Source organism: Podarcis pityusensis (genome assembly GCF_964106645.2).
Source record: "Podarcis pityusensis genome assembly, chromosome: 10".
In the NCBI taxonomy this organism is placed as follows: Eukaryota; Metazoa; Chordata; class Lepidosauria; order Squamata; family Lacertidae; genus Podarcis; species Podarcis pityusensis.
In genome coordinates, this window is record NC_138035.1 from 19,190,163 (window position 1) to 19,211,039 (window position 20,877).

The 20,877-nt window shown below is 41.5% G+C and overlaps 2 protein-coding genes across 3 annotated transcripts in view; one reads left to right on the plus strand and one right to left on the minus strand.

Moving 5' to 3' along the window:
- CACNA2D4 (calcium voltage-gated channel auxiliary subunit alpha2delta 4) overlaps positions 1-20,877 on the plus strand; it is a 166,531-nt gene that overhangs the window by 96,362 nt on the left and 49,292 nt on the right. The window lies entirely within an intron of this gene.
- LRTM2 (leucine rich repeats and transmembrane domains 2) overlaps positions 1-20,877 on the minus strand; it is a 28,727-nt gene that overhangs the window by 7,143 nt on the left and 707 nt on the right. Inside the window, exon 1 of one of the 2 annotated variants that reach the window (XM_080971651.1) lies at positions 2,903-3,021. The exons of the other annotated variant lie outside the window; for it this stretch is intronic. The gene's annotated coding sequence lies outside the window, so the exon portion shown is untranslated. Of the gene's footprint in view, positions 1-2,902; positions 3,022-20,877 lie in introns of those variants that run through there. 2 annotated transcript variants of the gene reach the window in all.

Below are 20,877 nucleotides of genomic sequence, written 5' to 3' on the forward strand. Positions count from 1 at the left end.
AGGGGTCTAACAGAATCATATATAGGTCTGGGAGAAACCTCACTGAAATTAACTGGCTTTACTATCAGGCAAGGTGAGACATCTTTAGTAAATTTTTTAAAATAAAAAATAAATAAAATAAAATGTGCTCACTGAGGATTGGCAGAGGGAAAAGCATCTCCAAAATTCTGCTAGGTATGTGTAGGGAAGTTGGAGCAATTTTTCTGGGAAATCTGAATGCTCAGAGTAGGCATGGTGCCATCTTGGAAGTGCTTCTCAACTGCTGGTGAAGGGGAAGGCCAAAAAGATGAGATGAGGTGGCTGGCAGGGGAGTGTAGAAAAAAGGCTGAAAGAACTCTGCCAACCCATAGATATAAGAAAACCACATTTTAATGGACCTTAATCAGAAAGCAATATTAGATAATGAACATGGATTGTTCATTGCTTTAAAATTGGCTATATCAGTGCAGGTGTACTGGAGTTTTTTAGCAGAGAAATGCATAAAGGTAGATGGGAGGGGTTTAAATTGCATCATTAATTACTAATCACATAACAAATGATATCCAATTTGTGTGTCCAACATTCCTTGTCGCCACACATAAAGTGCAATGAATTGCATTTACGAAATATTGCAGTTTTGATAGCAGAAAAAATGCAATGTTGCTACAACAAAAGAGTAAACTTGAGGGAAGATGTGCAGATTATGTGCAACAAACAAGAAACAATTATGGAGGAACTTGCACAAAAAGGCCTGAAGTAGCCTCTTTCCACTCCATGTCTGGCAGTATTGATTCGATGCAATCCCTCTTCTGCTCTGTGGGGAAAAACATTGCTCCCTCTAGGAAACTCTTGAATCCTCCCTGTGCCTGCTTTACATGTTTCCTGTGTGTGTTAAGTTCAGAGCAGAACTAATAAATCACACATGGAACTGCTTGTTGGAGGTTCCTTGCTAGCTAGGTTGAGGACATCCTCCTAATCATCACCCCACTTTCCCCACTGCAAATGCTGTCCGATGCCCACACACCCCTAAGACATATAAACATTCCCAATTAATAAATGGTACCATCATGGCTAAATATAGTAGAAATACATTGTATAGAGTCATGGTTGCCTCAGTTAGTTTGCAACAAGAGTGTCAGTTTTAAGCCTGTTCAGAAGCTAAATCTTCTGACCTGAACATCCCGCCTCTAATCCCAGATGTGTGTAACTTCTCACTGGCGAGAGGAAGCCATTCTTCATGTGCTTAGAGACACCCTAGAAGCTGGTTCACAGTGCAGTTCAGTGGTAGAGCATATGCTTTGCATGTAAAAGGTTCCAGGTTCAAACCCTGGCATTTCCAGGTGGGACTGTGAAAGACTCCTCTCTGGAACCTTGTGGCCAGTAAGTGTAGATGACAATGAGATAGATGGAGAGCGGTCTGGTGGTATACATTTCCTATGCTCACCATCTGATGACCACAGCATCAAGTGATGACATGCATGTGTGACTTGGGCTGTTGAAGGCCACTTCATATACAATCCTGTTAATTAGTTCAGATAGTCATCTGATTTTCAGGTGTATGAGCATAGCTGTCAACGTTTTCCTTTTTTTAAGGGGAATTCCCTTATTCCGAATAGGATTCCTCTCAAGAAAAGGGGAAAGTTGACAGCTATGATCAAGAGATGCACATGCACAGGCTTGTGTGAACCAGTGCTAGGATTACTTTATTCAATCCAAGGCTACTTCACATGTCCCCAGCATTAGGAAGAAGTTGGAAGACTAGACCTGGTGAACCGCAAATGTATCGCCTAGCCTACCAATTTCTGTGTAGTCAGCTGTGGTGCTGCACTGAAATCAGGGCTTCAGAACCCATTGGGAGAAAATAAGTACATAAAATACATACAGTCATGCCCCTAGGGACATGCTTGGAGCTCTTTTGTGCCGCTAAGCTTCCCTTCCCCCTCATCCCTTCTGGGTGACAAAGCGGGGGAGATGCCTGCAACAGGAGTTCCCATCTCCAATTTTGAGGGGAGAGTGCTGGTGGTTTATACAGATTTAATTCTGCAGCAGCTGAAGAGCAAACAAATGAAAGCAGAGGTATGGGGGGGTGCAGGAATTACATTTTAATCTAAAGGAAGTGTCTGTATGTCAGAGGAGGTGAGCATCCTAATTAGAAACCCCCAAGATAATCAGTTTTATCCCCTGGTGATTATAATGAGCCACCATGACAACAGGTTCTCCCCCTGCCCTTTAGCTACCAAAGGCAGGGGCAGGAGGGGTCACTGTTTCTGGGAAGCGTCATTTACCACTCCTCCTGCTGCTTTTTCAGATTTATTCAGGGGGAAGCTTTGCAGCCCACCCACTATTGGCTCAGAAAGGGCGAGAATGCCCACTAAAATCCGGCTTCTCCGCCCTCCTCCCTCTTTTCCCAGTTCCTCCCCGCCTGCTCTTGGAAAATGTTATGTCTCCCTTTTGGCTTTATTTTTAGATTTGTATAATATGCCCAAAGCTCAGTCCGTGTCCATCATTTTCCTTTCCTCCTCCCTCCCCTCATTCATTTATTTTGATGGGCAATCAAATCCTCCCAAAGGCTCTTAAAATCACACAGCACAGAGGGCGAGAGGATTTGGTGTGATTCGTGAAAGCTGTTGAGAGAGATAATCTGACACGAGGATGCCGAGGTGAAAGATATTAAGAGCGTTTACAAAATATCTGCCTGCCCCCCCCACCCCACAAAACACACACACAAACCACATTCCAAAAAAGAGAGAGAGACTTGGAATCTCTCCTTGCACTTCCTTGCAAAAGGGAAAGCCTCAAACCCCTTTGCGCCTGCCAGAGCTCAGGGCTCCCACCCCAGTGCTTTTAACCAGCCGCTGGAGCATCCTCTGGATATATTCCTTCCCTCTCCCCCTTTTTGCCAAGACACAGCAGGAGCACTTACCTGGAGATGCTCTGCTTATCAGCCTGGGCTCTGGCCAAATTCCACCTTCTTTCCTCTCTTTCTCTGCCTCCTTGACTCCCAGCAAAGAGGTTTGCTCCTCTCAGAGTCTGTGTCCTATTTAACTCCCCTACCCCACAGGAACCAGCAGCAGAGTTAAGCTGACAGCCACAGAGACTTAGCAGGCTGCGCTGGATGGCTGGGCTGGAGAGTTGATCAGTTTCAAATCCTGTTGTGGAATGATCCTGTCCTTCCCTCCCTGAGGTATTAGGAACTGCCTGCCACTCTCTTTGCCTCTCTCATTCCCACCCCCATCGCTCAGCCTGGTTTTGCTCTACAGCTGCTGCTCTGATGTTATCAACAATCCACCTGTACGGCTGGGCTCAAGTACAACCAAAGAGACGTACACCTTTCAAAAGGACAACTTAACAATGCTGCTACCTGATTGTGCTGAGGACGTGAGGGCAGAAAACATATTTCTTAAAAAAAGAAAGAAAAAAGAAGCACTTGAGCATGCCTGGGAGCCATGCCAGTCTTTAACCTCAAAACTCTTTCCCTGACTCCTATGTAAATTGCCTGTTGTTCTTACTTAGGGCTGGTTTGCACATATCCACATTTCTCGCAGCATCGTGATGGCTTGTCTGTGTGAATGGGCTGTCACAGATAACACATCTCGGTTGCATCCTTCTTATTACCCACACAACACCTTGAACACAATGTTTTTCTTTGGAATGTCAGTTCACACAGCTAATATTTATCAGTCAAGTGCAAAAACAAAAAACAAAAAAACAGGTGATGTGCAGGAATTGAAGAAAATGCATTTTGCATGTTTACTGAGGCACTGTTCTTACTTCATATGCCCCAAGGCTGTGTACTAGCATTAAATACGGGTTCCAGAGCTAAGGTCTGATGAATCTTGGCTCAAATTAAGCCACGTGGAGAGCTTTAGCTGCTCGCCCCAGCCACTGAACCCTGAAATCTGTGTTCAATGCCATGACCTAGATGGAAATCTATGAAGAAATAACAGCAAAGAAGTTGCTTCTGAGCATGTGCAAAGTGCATTTCCTATACCTTTGAATCATCACAAAAGTCATCACATTCTTTCTCTTTCCCTCTCCCTCCCTCCCTCCCTCCCTCCCTCCCTCTTTCCATATGTGTGGGCATCCCTGTGTGTGCTTCTAGATTAGAGGATTTGACCAATTTGAGTACCATCCCCTTTTAAGAAACTTTTTCCTGAAAGAGGCTGCCTTAAAAAAAATAAATGTTAAGATCTATTTCAACATCAAGATTAACTACAACAGAAACATTTTCTGGAACGCATTATACATAATTAGCAATCATTTGGGAATGATAATATTCCCTTATTTTAATTAATAGACTCTTACATCCATCATCAATTTCATCTATCACTCATGATTACTATTATTATACTACTTTGAAAAAGTCTGCATGTAGAGTTAATAGATCATATCCTCACCATATATTTAAAACACTTTTAAAGTACATGATTTTCACCAAAGAATCCTGGGAACTGTAGTTGCTAAGGTCCTTGGAATTGTAGCTCTCAGAAGGGTAAAATCAGGCAAAATATAATCAATATTATTATTTTTTATTAGTCTGAGAAGTAATTGTGCTTTGGTTTGGGAGTTAAAGATCTATTTAATATTCTTGTTTTACCAACATCATTCAGACGCCTCATCAAAATGTATCTATTGGAAGAAAAATACCTTTAATTATTTTAGTTGTTTCTTTCCAGAAACCTAGAGTCTTTGTGCTCTTAACAATAGCATGAGAGAGAGAAATTCAACAAGCACACCCTTTTTCTAGATCAGTGAGGGAAACTGTGTCTGTTGAATTCCTGCTCATCTCACAAACTGAAGGCAAGTTGGGATAGCTGACATGATACCCTCCAGATGATGTTGCATTTAAAGTCTCATTAGCCCCAGCCAGCATGGTCAATGGTCAGGGCTAATGGGAGGGCACCATGTTCACTCCCTATGAGTTAAAAGGAACAGATCCATTGTCAGAGAAAAAATGAGAGGTAGCAATTCTAGTCCTCACCCTAAAGCATCTTCTGTACCACTGCTCTTCGGTTTGTGGGTCAGGAGGGACCCACAAGTGTGTCATGAACAACTTGATCTCGGGTGGGTCACAGCAGAATCATAACCGCCATTTTCTTTTTTCTGTATGGGATTTTTGTAAGGAAAAGTGGGGGACAATGCATAAAAGAGGATTGTAGCAGGTACACCTAGGTTGTATTTACAATGCATATTGCATTTACCAAGGTTTCCTTTTCTATACTTTCCTGATACCTGGCAAATGAGAAGCAAGCACAGGAAGATGAATATATATGATTAGAGAACTAGGTCCCATGTTGTAAGTTTCAGTTAAAGATGGGTCTTGGGTTTGAAAAGGACTCCTCTCCCTTTGGGGAAGGACTGTGGTTCAGTGGTACAGCATGTCCTTTGCAAGCTGAAGGTCCCATGTTCAATCCTTGGTGTTTCCAAGTCTTAGTGTATATAGCAGGGGTGGCCAACTCCCAAGATGACCCCCATTTTGGGGGGTTCAGGTCAAAGTTGTTGAGCTTCTTTTTTTAGGAAGGAAAGCCCTGTTTTGGGTGGTTCAGGTCAACATTGTTGAGCTTTTTTTAGGGGAGCCAAGGTTGTTGAGCTTCTTTGGGGGGAGCCAGTGATCTACCACAGACGTCCGGTGATCTACCGGTAGATCACAATCTACCTGTTGGACGTGCCTGGTATATAGTATTGAGCTAGATGGACCAATGGTCTGAATCACTATAAGGAAGCTTCCCATGTTCCTGTGTTCGCTGGTGTGGGTTTTCAGATTAAACCACACAGAGCATGTGGTAAAGTACATCTGACCCTCATTGGGATTTGAATGTCTAGATTAGATATTAGGTTCTGATTAATCAAAGCTAACGCTGCTGCTGCTGCTATTTATTAATCACCTTCCACATATATGTCTCAAGGTGATGTATAAAATATAAGCAAAAAGGGAGAGCAAAATAATTACAAACATCACAGAAAATAACAGCAGTCTTTTTAAAAAAAATAAATCCCACAAATAAACATGCAAATAGACGCCCCTGGCAGCATGAATTACACACTCCAAAACGTGGGATTGTGGCTTTAAAGCCCTAACCTGTTTTGCTATCTCAAATGGTTGAGCATGTAGTTAAGTATTACTGTGCAGTGACATTTAAGTGTGTAGTCACATGTCCCTGAACAGACACAGGGTATCAATCTGGAAAAAGTTATGTACAGCGTAAGACTGAAATCATAAACATCTTATGTAGAAGTACCCTCCCTTAAAAGAAATGGGATTTATTTCTGAATAAATGAACTCGGCTTAGATTTATCTGTGTGGGCATAGGTGTGTGTGGAGCCCAGTAGTGGAGTGGGGTGGAGCCCTGGGTTTAAACGAATAGATCTGCTGTCATAATATGCATTTTAAACCCTCATGAAGATTCATGTTAGCAATTGAGATAGGTTTTTCATTATCTTAATTGTATTATCCTTTACAAAATGTGCTTTCAATGTGTGCATGTCAGCAGGCTCTCTATATAATCCATGCCTGTTTGCAAACATATGCGTTTATAACACATGCACGAACTTTCCTCCACATATTTCTATCAGTATAATGTAATGTCTATATTTGTCAACACTGATATCATAATCTTCACTTATTCTAGTTTCTGTGCTTCATCATATCTAGTCTCTGGACTCTCTCTGGATTCCTCTTTCCTGAATATAAAAATGGTCAGATCCCTTTGACCTGTGGTTTGTCTTAGCACAGCATATTTGAATTTTGGCTGCCAAGTGTATTAAAAAGTCAACTCCACTCCCTTCCTCTCAGTCTCAACAATTTAAGATATTAGAGATATTCAAAATGTTAGGTTGGCTGCTGTGGGCACCCTAGCTAATAACTGTTCACATTTGTGTCCTTGATGAATTCCTAGAGTCATCAATCATTCTCAGTTACATTATTGACCTCTACTGCCTCTGGTTTTGCAAGTAAACTTTGTTCTCTGTGTTAGTGTTCCATTTTCAATTATTAAAAATAAACATATTGAAAATATTTTACAGTTTTTAACCTTTTGTGCCCTTGCAATATCTCCATTGGGTAAATCTCTCCCATTGTCTGATCCAGTGAGCCTATAAACCTTCAGGGATTTACACACAAGCTGGAAGTGCAAATCAGTTTGATACACACACACACACACACACACACACACACACACGTGTGTATGTGTGTAACACAAAATGAATAATGCCTCATAGATAAAACAGGCATGAAACAAAGCCACTCTTGCACTCATCTCTCACCTGTAGTTCCTAGAAGCTGTCAGTGTGCAGCAGCAGCCACACCTCAGGAAATCGCTTCGACTGGCTGGCTAAACCAGGTGAGGGTAGCTGATGGGTCTCAAACCCTTGGTGAGTTAGGGACTCCCTCTGCATGCAAAGACAGCTTCCAGCAGTTTGAGTGGACAAGACCAATAGTGGGTCCAACTGTCAAAAAGGTGGCTTCTGTCTTGTGGGATATCTTTAGGAGAAGAAAAGGATGAGGAGTAAACCCTACACAAATCCAGAGTCCCTAAGACAGTTGGATGGCACCTTGTACAACTTCTGGTATCTCCTGCAGCCTAGCTGGTGCCAAACGTATTGCTCTGATTGCCTTTGGACCACATCAGCGAGGCCGAGAGGTGGGTCCAGGGCCATCACACACACTGCCCAGGCTTGCACTTCAGGGAGGTCACTTAGCTGCTGCTAACAGAGCAATTTGACTTCACTTCCAGTGACATACTCCATTGTCTCTTGAGACTGACGGGTGCCAACAGAAACAACAAAAGATAACCAGATAACCAGGAGCTCTGTGTTCAAAGTGGCATTATATTAGCCTCCAAAATTATAGCAGTAAACGGAATTTGTCAAGGGTGCCAAGTGTATGTCTGTTAGACTAGAGAAATGTAGCTCATAAGGACTGGAGCATATGCCAATATCACAGAGTGCTTGAGAGCTTATTCACACACATCAGTGAAGTCTTTCTCAGTTGCTGTAGCCTTTTAAGAATTCTGCTGAAGAGTTTGGCAAGTGATAGAGGATGCTTTAAGGAGATTATATCCCAGTCATACTCTTTCTCTCTTTTTCTCCTTCTCTTTCCCTTTCTTCCTCCCATGCATATACAGACATTTTCAAACTTCTCTGAATTTTGCAATAGAATTCTCGGTTCAAAAACATACCAATAAATGTATTAAAAATAAATCTTTTGATGTAAAAAGGAATATTTTAGGGTAAAATGCACACAAAAATGTATCTTGTGAAAAAATAGACATTAGAAACAATAGACATTTTAATGAGGTTTTAAATAATTACAGATTGAGGTGGAAACATGATGGAATAGAATGACAAATGGCAAAATGGACCCTGACAAAGAACCAGGCTTTATCCACCTCAACTCTGGAGCAATGTTATGTCAGGGCTTCAGAGACATTGTGGGGAAATTAAAATGAAGCCACTCAGAGGAGTGTTGAGTTCAAGTGGCTACAGACAGCATTTTTAGTCAGTGGCTAGGTAAACAGCCGTCCTGAGGGCTCAGGCCATTGGCAACTGCCCAACAGCATTAACTGTGTCTAAGCATTGGTATTCGATTATTGGATCATGATCTAGATTCTATGTGTGCTACCTGGTGCTAGTTTAGGACATCAGCTTGTCTAGAGCCCTCTCTTTCATTTTTTAAAATATAACATATCCTTCTCATTCCAAAGAGGAGGAAATGTGCTGATAGCATTCTGTCCAATATAAGAATAATGTTCTCTTCTGCCTTGCAGCCAGCAAGGGGAAACTACTGTTTAGGGAAGTTTTAAATGTTTGATGTTTTGTTGTTGTTGCTGTTGTGGTTGTTGTGGTTGTTATTTATTAATAATATTCTGTTGGGAGCCGCCCAGAGTGGCTGGGGAAACCCAGCCAGATGGGCGGGGTATAAATAATAAGTTGTTGTAGTAGTAGTTGTTGTTGTTACTGTTGTGATAGACGTCAATTGACCAGTGGGGAAGCAGAGCTGAATCATGGTGGAAAACAATGTGATTTGAAATAAAATTCTCCTAGAGTAGCAATATATTCCCATAATTAAAACTACTCAGTATCCCTTTCTCCATCTCTGATCATTGACTGTACTGATTGAGGCTGATGCGTGTTTTAGTCCAGAACACATGGAGGGCACCAAGTTGGGGAAGATAGAGATTTTGGTTCAGAAAGGTGGGACTGTTCAATAGGTAGTGACGTCCTTGTGGACCAAAATTTCCTACAAGGAATCAGTCCAATGTGTTAGGCTTCTTTATGCCCCTTCCAGATTTATGTGCTACACTTTCAATATTTCAAGTGTGTGGAAATAAGTAATATAGTCTGGTCCCCGTCCCCATTGACCCGTGCAGTATTTTAGATTGTGGTCCAGTCTAAAGAATATGGCCAAGGATACTTTAAAACCTTTGTGGTAGGGTTAAGATTCACACTTCTCTTGCTTGTATGATATATGTTTCTCTGGTGGAGCTTGTGGGATGCGTTGCATGCAGCACAATTGGTGGAATGATTGGGATATGGATGGACAACTAGAAAAGAGGTACATAGTTCATTTTAAAATCCAAGTCAAAGTATCTGGTTTGTAATTATTTTGAAGGCTGACTGAAATCTGTTACTCCATACTACATGTGTATGCAATTACAACCGACTTTTTACTCTACTAATTATGAAGCCATCGCATTTCCTCCTGACCAAGGCTATGCTTTACAAACACAGGGCTCATCCACACTTAGTTTTTGCCCCACACTTTCTAGGTACAGGTTTGTTCTTTAAAGCTTCATATCTGAGCACTCCCCCCCCCCCAACCTAATGCTTTCCCCAGGAAAACTTGCCATTTAACGCTGAGTCAGAACAAATGGCAATTCAGGTTATCTGTGGATTGCTGTTTGTTCCGATTTAGCAGTAAAGAGTGGGATTTTACAGGGAACGTGCTCCCCCCCCCGAAAAAAACACACGCTCTGACACAGAGCTTTAAAAAGTGGACCTATGCCTAGAAATGTGGCACAAAAGGAAGTCTTTGGACGGTTCCTAAAGAGAGATGGCTTTGTTTTGGGGGCATAACTGCAGAAGGGTCATGATTTAGGAGGGCAGTGAATAAGCTAAAATGGTCACATTTTCTCCTTTTGCGTGACTGAGGAGCAGGTGCATGTACGTTGAAGCAGCAGAAGCAGGGGACAGTAGGACACAGAAGCCTGCCATGTCTGTCCCCAGCAGAATTTGTTGGGCTCTCAGACTCAGAAAGGAAATGGAGGCAGAACAAATGAGAAAGACCACTCTTTCGTGGCATGAGCCAACTTCCCCAGTTTTTGCGGCATGTGCCAGGAGCAAATGCACAACTGTTAGAGGAAAATGCTAAGTGAATGTGCTAGATTTGCATAATTAGCTAGCAGTTTGCATAATGTGCAAGTTAGGCTTTCCAGATTTGGGGGGCTGGGGTGCAGCAACCCCAAGTATATCATCTCGCATTAAAGGGTACATGAATGGTGGGTTCCATTTGGCATGGTGGATCATAAGTTCTGCAGGCCTGGCTTAGTTGCATCAGTTGCTTGCTGGGGAAGCGTAGCAGTCACCGTGACAGTTCTAGTGCTAATGCAGAATTTGTTTTCCATAATACTGGGCTCTGTGAAGTTGCTGCTTGGCTTGTATTTTGAAAAGCATCACTGAAATACTTTGATTAACTTGTTTCTGGGCAAGGCCATTCCATTCATGTGGTCTTACCCTAACCTGTTCCAATGAGAGGTGTAATACCTCATGAATAGGCAAAGCAACATGATGTAGTACCCACTAGTATTGTTTAATATGAGCTATTTGGGGGGACTATTTAAGGTTTATTAATGTCCAGCCTCCTCACTTGTCCCTCAAGCTTTGGGCAGTTTACAATTTAAAGCTAATAAGTATTTAAATAAAAACTGATAAGCTTTAATGTCTAGCTTCCTTTCCTGTCCTTCAGGCTTGAGGCAATTTATAACTAATAAGCATTCTTATAAAACCAGGCTACTCTTTAAAAATTATCCTTAAACAAAGTGTATTAATGCTCATTAAATTGTTAAGTGTCCCAAGACTGAGGCATTGGAAAGGAGACTAGACTTAAAAAATAAATAAATGTTACCTTCCTATTTTTGGAAAGGGGCCACTTAATATGAGCTCCAAGCCAGGAAGTCCCTAGTTCAAAACTCACCTCAGCCTCAAACTCTCTAGGTGGCCTTAAGTGAGGCACCATTTTCTCAGCCCTTATTTGTAATATGTGGATAACAGTACTGGTTTACCTTACAGGGTTATTGTAAAGACTGCTGAGAAAATATAGCTGAAGCACTTTAATGCACTATATCAGTGCTGTTGGCAATACTCAAGCAACAAGCCAGTGATGAGATCAGGCCCAGTGTTAAGCACCCAGTATACTTGAGCAGCGGCAAGAGTCCACATGTCCTGGAAGAGTCCATCATTCCTCCCCTCCCCTTTCCCACCATCAATTGGGCCTCCCTAGGAGCATTGTGCTGGCACTGGCAGTGCCATGCAGGTGACAACACTGTTGGTGAGTGTGATGGCAAAACCTACCTATGAACTAGCCAGAATCCATGGGAAAATCTCTTGTGATGCTTTCAACAAAGCTATAAGTCATTCCCAGATGTTCCTCCAAATGAATGAAGATGCAGAATCTGCCAGAGAAACTGTTTGTTGTGAGTTGCATTCCCAGTTCTGCCCCCAGGGGAATGCCTGAAGGAAGGAAGTTTCTGATCCGTTCTACCTTTGAATTAACAGTCCATATGCTCATGTTAAGCATGAACATCATCATTAGCTCAGTAAACCATTGCGCTAAGGCATTTAATTAGAAATGACAATCCTCACCATATCAAGCATTTCTACAGTCTTCTAAAAATTACATCTAAGTTCATGCCATAATTTGAGCCAGAGCTCACTCTGAGACTTTTTTAGCGCCAGCTCTCAGTTGTGGAACATATGATTGCGTATTAACTCTTGGTTTATGCCACTCTATAACCCTTTGGCAGTAAGGGTCAGGTTTAAAGAAGTAGAAAGTAGAATACAAATTATTTAAGATTAGACATGGCAATTCATTTTTAGGGCCTCTGATTTGAGTGTTCAGCCTGACACCTCCAGTATTTAACTCCCCTAAGCAATTGCAATTCCATGGTCATCGTATGGATTATTGAATAACTGAGTAACTGACTGGGTGGATTATTGATCCTGTTTTAGTGAAGTCCTCAGAATGGCTCAAAATTTTAATGAATTGCAATTAATACATTAAAAGCAATACACTCAAACCCAAGCAAACTATAAACAGACCACCTGGGGCAAGAGAGGGCAGCTGGTGTTTTTTGTGTCTGCTTCCCTCTCTCTATTGTTTATTTTAAAATTTAATTTCTATCCTACCCTTCTTCCCAGAGGAGCCCATGGTGAGAAACACTAATGTGATAAAACAGTTCAAATGTCTAAAAATACCTAAAACAATTCCAATGTAGATGGAGACCAGGAAAGATTTCCACCTAAAAGGTTTGTTGAAAGAGGAAAGACTTCAGTTGGTGCCAAAAAGACAACAGAAATGGCACTAATCCTTCCCATAGTGCCTTACTACTGATTTACAAAATCTTGCCATTCAAGACTTGTCATTCCCTCCTTGAAACCCAACCAGAGCAGTGATGAGGAAATATTGGAGGTATCTAAGATCAGAAAAATAAGTCAGATCAGTTGCAATGTGGAGTCTTGAGAGTCTTCCAGACTTAAGTTGAAAATCAGTGTCCATTTGAAGTCTTCTTGTTTCACTCTGGGCTCCTCCAGGTTACTTGTTTATTGAGTTTTCATCTTGATTTGCTTGTACAAAGCTTGCATGGAAATTAGATTATAACCTGTCTTTATTGACCTTTTATTCTTATTTGTTCTTGAGAACACTGTGTGACAATGAGCCTTCATCCTGCATTCATCATCATTTCTTTACACAGTGTTTATACATCTTCCTATTATAATAATAATAATAATAATAATAATAATAATTTATTATTTATACCCCGCCCATCTGGCTGGGTTTCCCCAGCCACTCTGGGCGGCTTCCAAAAGAATATTAAAATACTATGATACATCAAACATTAAAAGCTTCCCTAAACAGGGCTGCCTTCAGAACCAATTAATAATTGGTTCATTCTACATTTCAGTGCATTCTTTTTAAAAGTGGATTTCTTACACTAGGGCAACAGAACGGCTTAATCACTTTAATAGCACAAGCCTAAACTTCCCGGTATGCATTTAAATCCCAGTCCACAATAGTGTCAGTCTGGAGGCATCCCCTGCTTCCACTGTTATCTAAACTCTCTCCAAGAAGTAGCCTGCTGAAATGTGCTCCCCATGGCATATAAAAGGCTGGTTACAACTGTTTGTCATCTGAAACTCTTTTTCAAGATATAGGGATTCCGATTCCAGAGATTCCCAGGCTTTTTCAAAATGGTGGCCATCACAGCTTCTGAAGAGTAATGGTGACAAAGAAGCATTTACCAGGGCGAAAAGGACTAATCCAGTGTGCTGTGATGGATGGTGGGTGAGTCAGATTGGGAATAACAGATTCTGTTGTGACTGAAACCCAGAGTAACAGGACAGCACTAATTCTAAGCGCTAGCATAGAGCACATGTATATATTGTTTAGTAGAACAGAGGCAGATGAGTTGGACAAGTTACTGCTTGCCTTCCTGTTCAGTGCAGAGAAATACGATTCTCTCCATCCCTAATATGGATAAAAAAATAATACCCAATGTGAATCAGGGTGAGGGATTCCATATGAGATTGGAGAAACCGTTTTCAGTTCTAGCCAGGAACAGTTGCATGTGGGTGGCAGCTTATCACCAGCCTTGCCAATTTTAATCCAAATCCCAATTTTTGTCTCTCTCAGCTGCAGAGGAAAAGGTCTTCTCCATAGGCACTTTAATTTTCTGCAGAGGTTAATCATATAGTCAGTAGTGGCTCAGGGATTTAATCCCCCCTTGTTTAGCCCCTTGACAGAAGGTTTGTGTCCATTCTGAGGTCAGCAGAAGTGATGGAGAGATCAGCTTTCTTTGCACAGCACACTCTCTATATTTGCCCATGAATTTATTTGGGAGACTTTGAGCACATGCAATTCCTTCCCCCATTTCTTCCTTTGAGGGATGAGGTGGCGTTGCATGTTGCAGTTAGGAGAAAGGGCTGTCGCTTGGGAACCCTAGCTCTGGTTATATCATCACCCCACATAATTGTACTAAATTCTCAGCTCTGCAAATGCTAAGAGGCTTTTCTTTAGTTTAGTGCTATGTGTAACAAAAACGGGGTGGGGGGGAATAGGAAGAATGTGGTGAAATGACTTTTAATTGTGCCTTTCAGATTATGACACCTATGAGAAGAAATAAGCCTCAGGAACTCTGAAAGTAACGGTCTACCATTTACTGGTGCTTTCTTCTGTTTTAGATAAAATTATTTGAGCAATGTAAAGCAAATGAGATGAAACATTTTTTGGACCAACAAGTGTTTAAAATGCGATGTTCTGTTTTTTGGCTGGATGTCTGAGGTGGAGTAGGGGAAGACAGGGAGATTTCTGTGCCATGACTTCAGCCCATCTTATTCCATGACTTTGCAGAATTTTTTTCAGCTCCCAAAATTGAGTGAGAATGTTAGAACTGACAAGTGCTGAAAAGTTGCAATGGATGAAAATTTCAGTCTCACTTGTATTGCTACAATTCAACATTTATTTATCACAGACTTTTGCTCTTGACTGCATAGAATATAAAAAGTAATATGACCCCAGCTTATAGGACTTGCACTAGCTGCAATTCAACAGTTTTCTTTAAGTATCTGTGTAAGTAACATAGCCAGTGTGTGGGAGTACAGAAATTGTAGGATTGGAAGGTACACCAAGGGTCATCTAGTCCAACCCCCTGGGGATTGGAATTTTGGGTTCCTTTGACAAGGCATGCTACACCTGCCCCACTGAGACTGCATCCAGATGGTGGTGGTAGGTCTGCCACGGGGCGCATTGCAGGAAATTGGTCTTCAAATGTACATCAGGAGTACACTTATTGTTCATGAAGACAAGGACAGATTTAAAGAAGGAGCAGTGTGAGAAAAGGGAGAGACGGTTCAAGCAGTGCCTAAATCTGGGCTTCAACTTTGATATAAGATTTTAGATTAAAATGCTTTAGCCCTTCATTTTTGTTGCCTGGTGTTCAGTCTACTAGACCACACCTTTGCCCTGTGGCACATTTGTTGTTTAGAAACCTCCTGCTGCGACTTCTGGCACTGTGTCTGAGCTTGGAGGCAAATAAGCAGATTTCCATGACAACACCTGCCTGTTCTTATTAAATCATACAGGGGGCCAAGCAATTTGAGAGTCAGAAAAGCTTCATATAACCTGTTCCCTTTATGCATGTGGCATTTCATGCTAGCATATCTCCAGTGTGCGGTGCAATACATAAAGAACACTGACTGCTGTGCAGAACAGAAAGGCATAGATGGCAGAATGAGATGGCATAGATAGGAGTAGAAATGGCATGTGGCTATGTGTGGACCCTTTCTGTAGTAGATATGAAAGTGTGGTTTTTAAATCAGAGAACAAATGAATATTTATTATGTACCATAAGTCATCACAGCAAGAAAGGGAATATGAATCAGAAAGTGGTGGTGACCCAATATGAGCCTTGGGAAAAACAAGACTTCCAACCCCCATTCCCAACAAATATTCTTACTGCATTGCTTCTGAATTCTGATTTGAAACTCGGGCAGCCATTCTGAAATATGACATAGTACTTATGAGGAATCCACTTATCCTTAAACAAAAAAGCATTAAATTTATCCATATTCTTTCAAATTTCTCACGTCTATTTACATGGATTCTTGAAATATTTTGACCACTTTCTTGCACCAAACAAACAATTATTGTGACATTTTAGTTTTTTCACACCAATCCGTTTTCATTCTCCCAAGCAAAGCACTTATCTGCCTTTAGACTACAGAACCCATGCTGTACAATCACAAGAAAACTGTTGATGTGTACAGCCTATTGTTTATGCTGGTTTAAAACAGCACAAAGCATGATGCAATAGGCCACTAAAACCTTTAGAGTTTTTCCATAGTGCTGTATTATCACTAGCCCCTACCCTGAAACAGTCATGTGAAAGGCCATTCTTTATTATCTGCAACCTCATATCTTATACCTTGGGAACTCCAAGAAAGCAAACAATCATAGCAGTTCTTAAACTGGTGGTTAAAATAATGCAGTTCTGAAAAATTCAGTCTGACATCTTGATCCAATTGTATCCAAACATAGAAGAAAACCTTCTCCTTGGTCAGGAACTACCATGCAAAATTTGGTTGTGATATCTTGACAGGTGTCCAGATACAAACAAACAACTTTCCGAAATGTGTATTAGATTTATTTATTTATTTTACAACTTCATGAACTGCTTCACAGCCTGAAGTCATCAAAGTGGCATACAACAAGATAAAAATGAAATGCAACACATACAAAACCTGCAAGTTCTATAAAAAAAAACAATAAAACCATTTCCATAAACTCTAAAGCAATACAACAATTCCTACAAAGTCTAAAAACAATACAACAATTTCTACAGATCTAAACTTAATGTTTGATAAGTGATTGGGTCACATAAAGCTTTCTTAAACAAAATTGTCCTCAGTATATGCATAAACATCATGATGCCAAAGTGCTAGTCACTAATCCTACATCATGCATGGTTGGAAGACTTGCTGCCAGGAAGATTTTGGGGGAGGGAAGGAAGGGAATCTCAGTCAACATAGAATCATAGCACTGGAGAAAGATAGCATCAACCTCCCACAAAAATAAATATAATCAATTTTTTAAAGCAAATGGCCACAAAATGATAGGGCTATGAGGAAGGAGCTGGTATTCACCTTTTTGAAAAAGAGATAAAAGCTCACACATTTGAGTGAGGCCATGTGGGAGCAATTAAATTATTGATAATTAAACACTCTAAAATGGTGCAGATACTGGTGCGGTGGCTGGGAAACAGTTGTGTTCCACAAAGCATTCATAAATCTGGTGAGTGTGCTAGCAGGGGTGTGTGTTAAACATAACATTTTCCAATGACAGAGTTGGAATTTAAATATCCCTGTAAGCAGAAATGCATCATTAAAAGGATACGTGGCTTCTGCATATTTGAGGGGCAGCTGTACAATTTTTTTCCTACCAAAAATTACAAGAGAAAAAAGCCCAAATGGTTCTTTCTTACATATGTCACTTTCATTCCTGGGAGCAGAACAATGAGAATCTTGACACTTTGAAAGCTTTCTAGTTTATCAATTCTTAATTCCAGTATGCTTCACCCTAGTCCAATTGGCCTCACTTTTCCTGTCCCCCATCTGATCAGAGTTATCATCATGTGAAAAGCTGTGAGCCATTTTGCCAGCCAAGGAGAAAGGCGGTTTGGGAAGAGTGAGCGAATAGTGAAGGGCCACACTTCAGACTTGAAGTCTGTTAGAAACTGGATAGCTGCCTCTGTTTTGTGGGGGCTTTTGCGCATAAAGTCATCACCACAGACATCAAGATACGGAATAGCAAAAGATGTCAACAATAATATGGCAGCCACTTTTCATTCCTAAGGGGTTTTTTAAATCTGCATTTACAGCTGCTAGCGAAGTTCCCAGAGGAAGGCTCACCCTCCTCCTTAAATTGCACTATATTTATACTGAACTCTGAAAAGGACTTTTGCTTATTCCTCTTTCTGCCTCAATTAGCTTCATGAATTTGCTTCACTTGATTAACCGCTGTGGTATAAGCACACTGCATGCCACAACTCGGAAGAAGCCTTAAGCATCTCCAGCAGGTTCCACAGGGGACATTCTAGCCCCCCAGAGTGTTCCTTGAGATGCCCGTGCAGAACCCATGTGATACACACTAAAGCCAACTGCTTCAGAAGGACAATTAAGAGACCATCAGGGAAGTGGGAAGTGCTTTGAAATGCTGCCATATGGCTCATCAGAATGGATCCTCTTTCCTCACAGCCCATGCCTTCAGGGGAAGTGCCATGACTCAGTGGTGCATGATTTGCATGGAAAATACCCCTGGGTTCAACTCCCAGCATCTCTACATATTGCTGCGGGAGCTTCCTGCCTGAAATGCTGGAGAACTACTGCCAGTCCGTGCAGACCGTACTTTGCTAGATGGACCAATGGTTAGACTCAATGTTAGGCAGTATCCTATATTCCTAATGCTTTGTGAACTGGCCAAGGTATCCAGGTCTCATATTTTGAGACTCCACAAGATTGAAGTCTATAAAGTGCTTGTGGATGCTCCCACTTTGCCAGTCCTGAAGGATTTGTCTACTTTTAAGAGACTTAGGCTGCAATCCTGTACACACTTACTTGGGAACTCAACTACTTCTGAGTAAACATGTGTAGGATTTTGCTATAAATGGCTGCAGGTGGAGTTATTTCTTCACCACTAAGTTTCTGGTGGGTGCTACTGAGGGCAATTTAGGACTCTGGCTCCAGTGGAGAGACTGTAGCAGGACAAATTGTACCCAGGAAAAGAATTTGCACCCTGGTACCAAAATAAGCAAAAGAGGGCCTCATTTATGTTATGCCTTCGGGGAACAGAGGGGCTGCTTGGTGCTGATGTGGTTATTACATCTTCACACATGTGATAACTGACTTCCTCTCTTCCCTCAGTACTGTCATCATATACCATATGCTTTCATCTAGACATCACCCACCATTCCATGTTTGAGTTTTGACATGTTCACACCTCCTACCACAGTATCGGAGTGCTGCAGAAGGCTTAGAAAATAACTTAATGGAGGTTTGAAATATTGAAAGGGAGACATCTTATTATTAAGGAATCATAAATCCTAATTCAGTGCACTAGCAGGCAGGCAGTTTTCAGAGTGAAAGCGAGTGTATGCTACTAGGAGACGACAAAATTGTTTGGGCTTTCCTCCATGCAGATCCTTTATCTGGATTTATTTTAACTGCCTTGGGTAGAATGGTGACTGCTTATAGTGTCTGCAATAATGTCAATCTGGGATACAATTCCCTCGGGCCCTTCACTCACTTGAAATAATCCACTAGCAAACATTGTTCATTCTCGGCAGTTGCAGAACAATCCAGTCTTACAAAATGGACCCTAGCAGCAAAGCTCCAGAGCAAAGTGGTCTCTGCTTCTGGAATGACCTCAGCTGACAAAAGAGGAGGAGCCCCTAGTTTTCTGACCTTTGTGACAAATCTGCCCATGTGTTCTAAAGTGCGCAAAGTATCCCCCTTTCTATTGTATAACAGCACCTTGGACAGCACCTGTCCCTGCTTCCCCAGCTTTGAACCAACTCCTAAGTTTTTTTTTCTGAAATTCACAAGTTGCAGAGAATTATTGGAGGGTGAGATGTACTGACCCTGTTTGCGACTAGATTTATGACTAAAACGGGGCAGAACCCATTACCAGAACTCTCTCAAAGTATGGGGAAAGTTCAGATCCAGATTTTTGAAAGGTGGCATGGTAAACAGTGGAGGGGCTTGTCCCTTGTGGCAAAAAGGGTAGTGCCCCACCAACCTTAGTCTGCCCTTAACCACTTGCCTGTTTACTTAAAACCAATCCAGTGGGTAGCATTTCCTATTGGCTGCCTCCTCCTCAGTGTTGCCCTCGATAAACTCAGCAGAGAGAAAGATGGAGACAAAACTAGTATTAATTGGCTCTGGCTCCACCCACTATTGACTTTCCAGCCTTTCACTGGTGGTGAAGAGGGTACTATGTAAGCTTGGAAACCCCCGTTTCGATCTGAAATATGAGCCCATTAAAAGAGGCCAATGTCTCTTAACCTTATCTTCCACCTCACATAACATGGCTATCATAATACTGGCCTACCTAACAGGGTTGTTCTGATTGATTGATTGATTGATTGATTGATAAATAAATAAATAAATAAATAAATAAATAAAATGAGGCTCTCAGTGGGTGAGGGTCTAAAACATTATTATTATTATTATTATTATTATTATTATTATTATTATGGCAAACTGCAATACCATAGAACAACATTTCCATACGCTGCATGGTAAGTAGGTCTAGAAATCAGCTGAGGTCCAAACAATTCCTACTTTAATTTTAAAATAAATAAAGACAGGCAATGAAATGGATGCATTGTGGCAGGCTGCTGTGAATAAGAGATGCATGTGTGCACTCTGTCTCATTCAGCACACACATTTCTCTGATCTTGTTTGCACACACACACACACACACACACAGGCGGACACACAAAGAGGAAATGATTAGAAAGCCCTCCCCTCCCCCCCTTTTCTCCCTGCTTTTCTTCTCAGTGCCGCCTGCTTTCTTCTGAGTAAATCCTTCCTATGTATCAAAAACTACAAAAAGGTAGCCTGTGCCCTTTTCCTCCCCCTGCTTCCACCAGCATGACACCTTCACAAAGGTTCACTGATCTCCGGGACCAGCCTCCAGGGCAGCAGTGGGAGGGGGGAAAGGATGAGACAACTATTTTTGGCTCCTCTTGCAGCACGGCATCTCTGGGTTCATGTTTTGTAGCATGATTCTCATGCGGTGCATCAGTGGAACAGGGGCACAAAAAAACAAATCCAAGAGAAAGTGCCTTATCACATTAAAATCTTCTTTGCTGGCATCTGAACTTTCTATGGACAAGCTCTTAGTCCACAAACATACTCGGTTTTTCTTCCTTCGTTTTCCTTGTCCGTATCTTCGTTTTGCCCAGCTTTCTTTCTTTCTTTTAAAGAAGCAACTCAGTCTAGAAATTGTGCCTTTAAAACTGTCACTAGTTAAAGTGGTACTTCTCTCCTCCCTCCACCCCTCTATTTCTGGGCAAGTTTCCATATGAAATTGTTCTTGATGGGGATGCAAGAAGATCCAGTATTCAG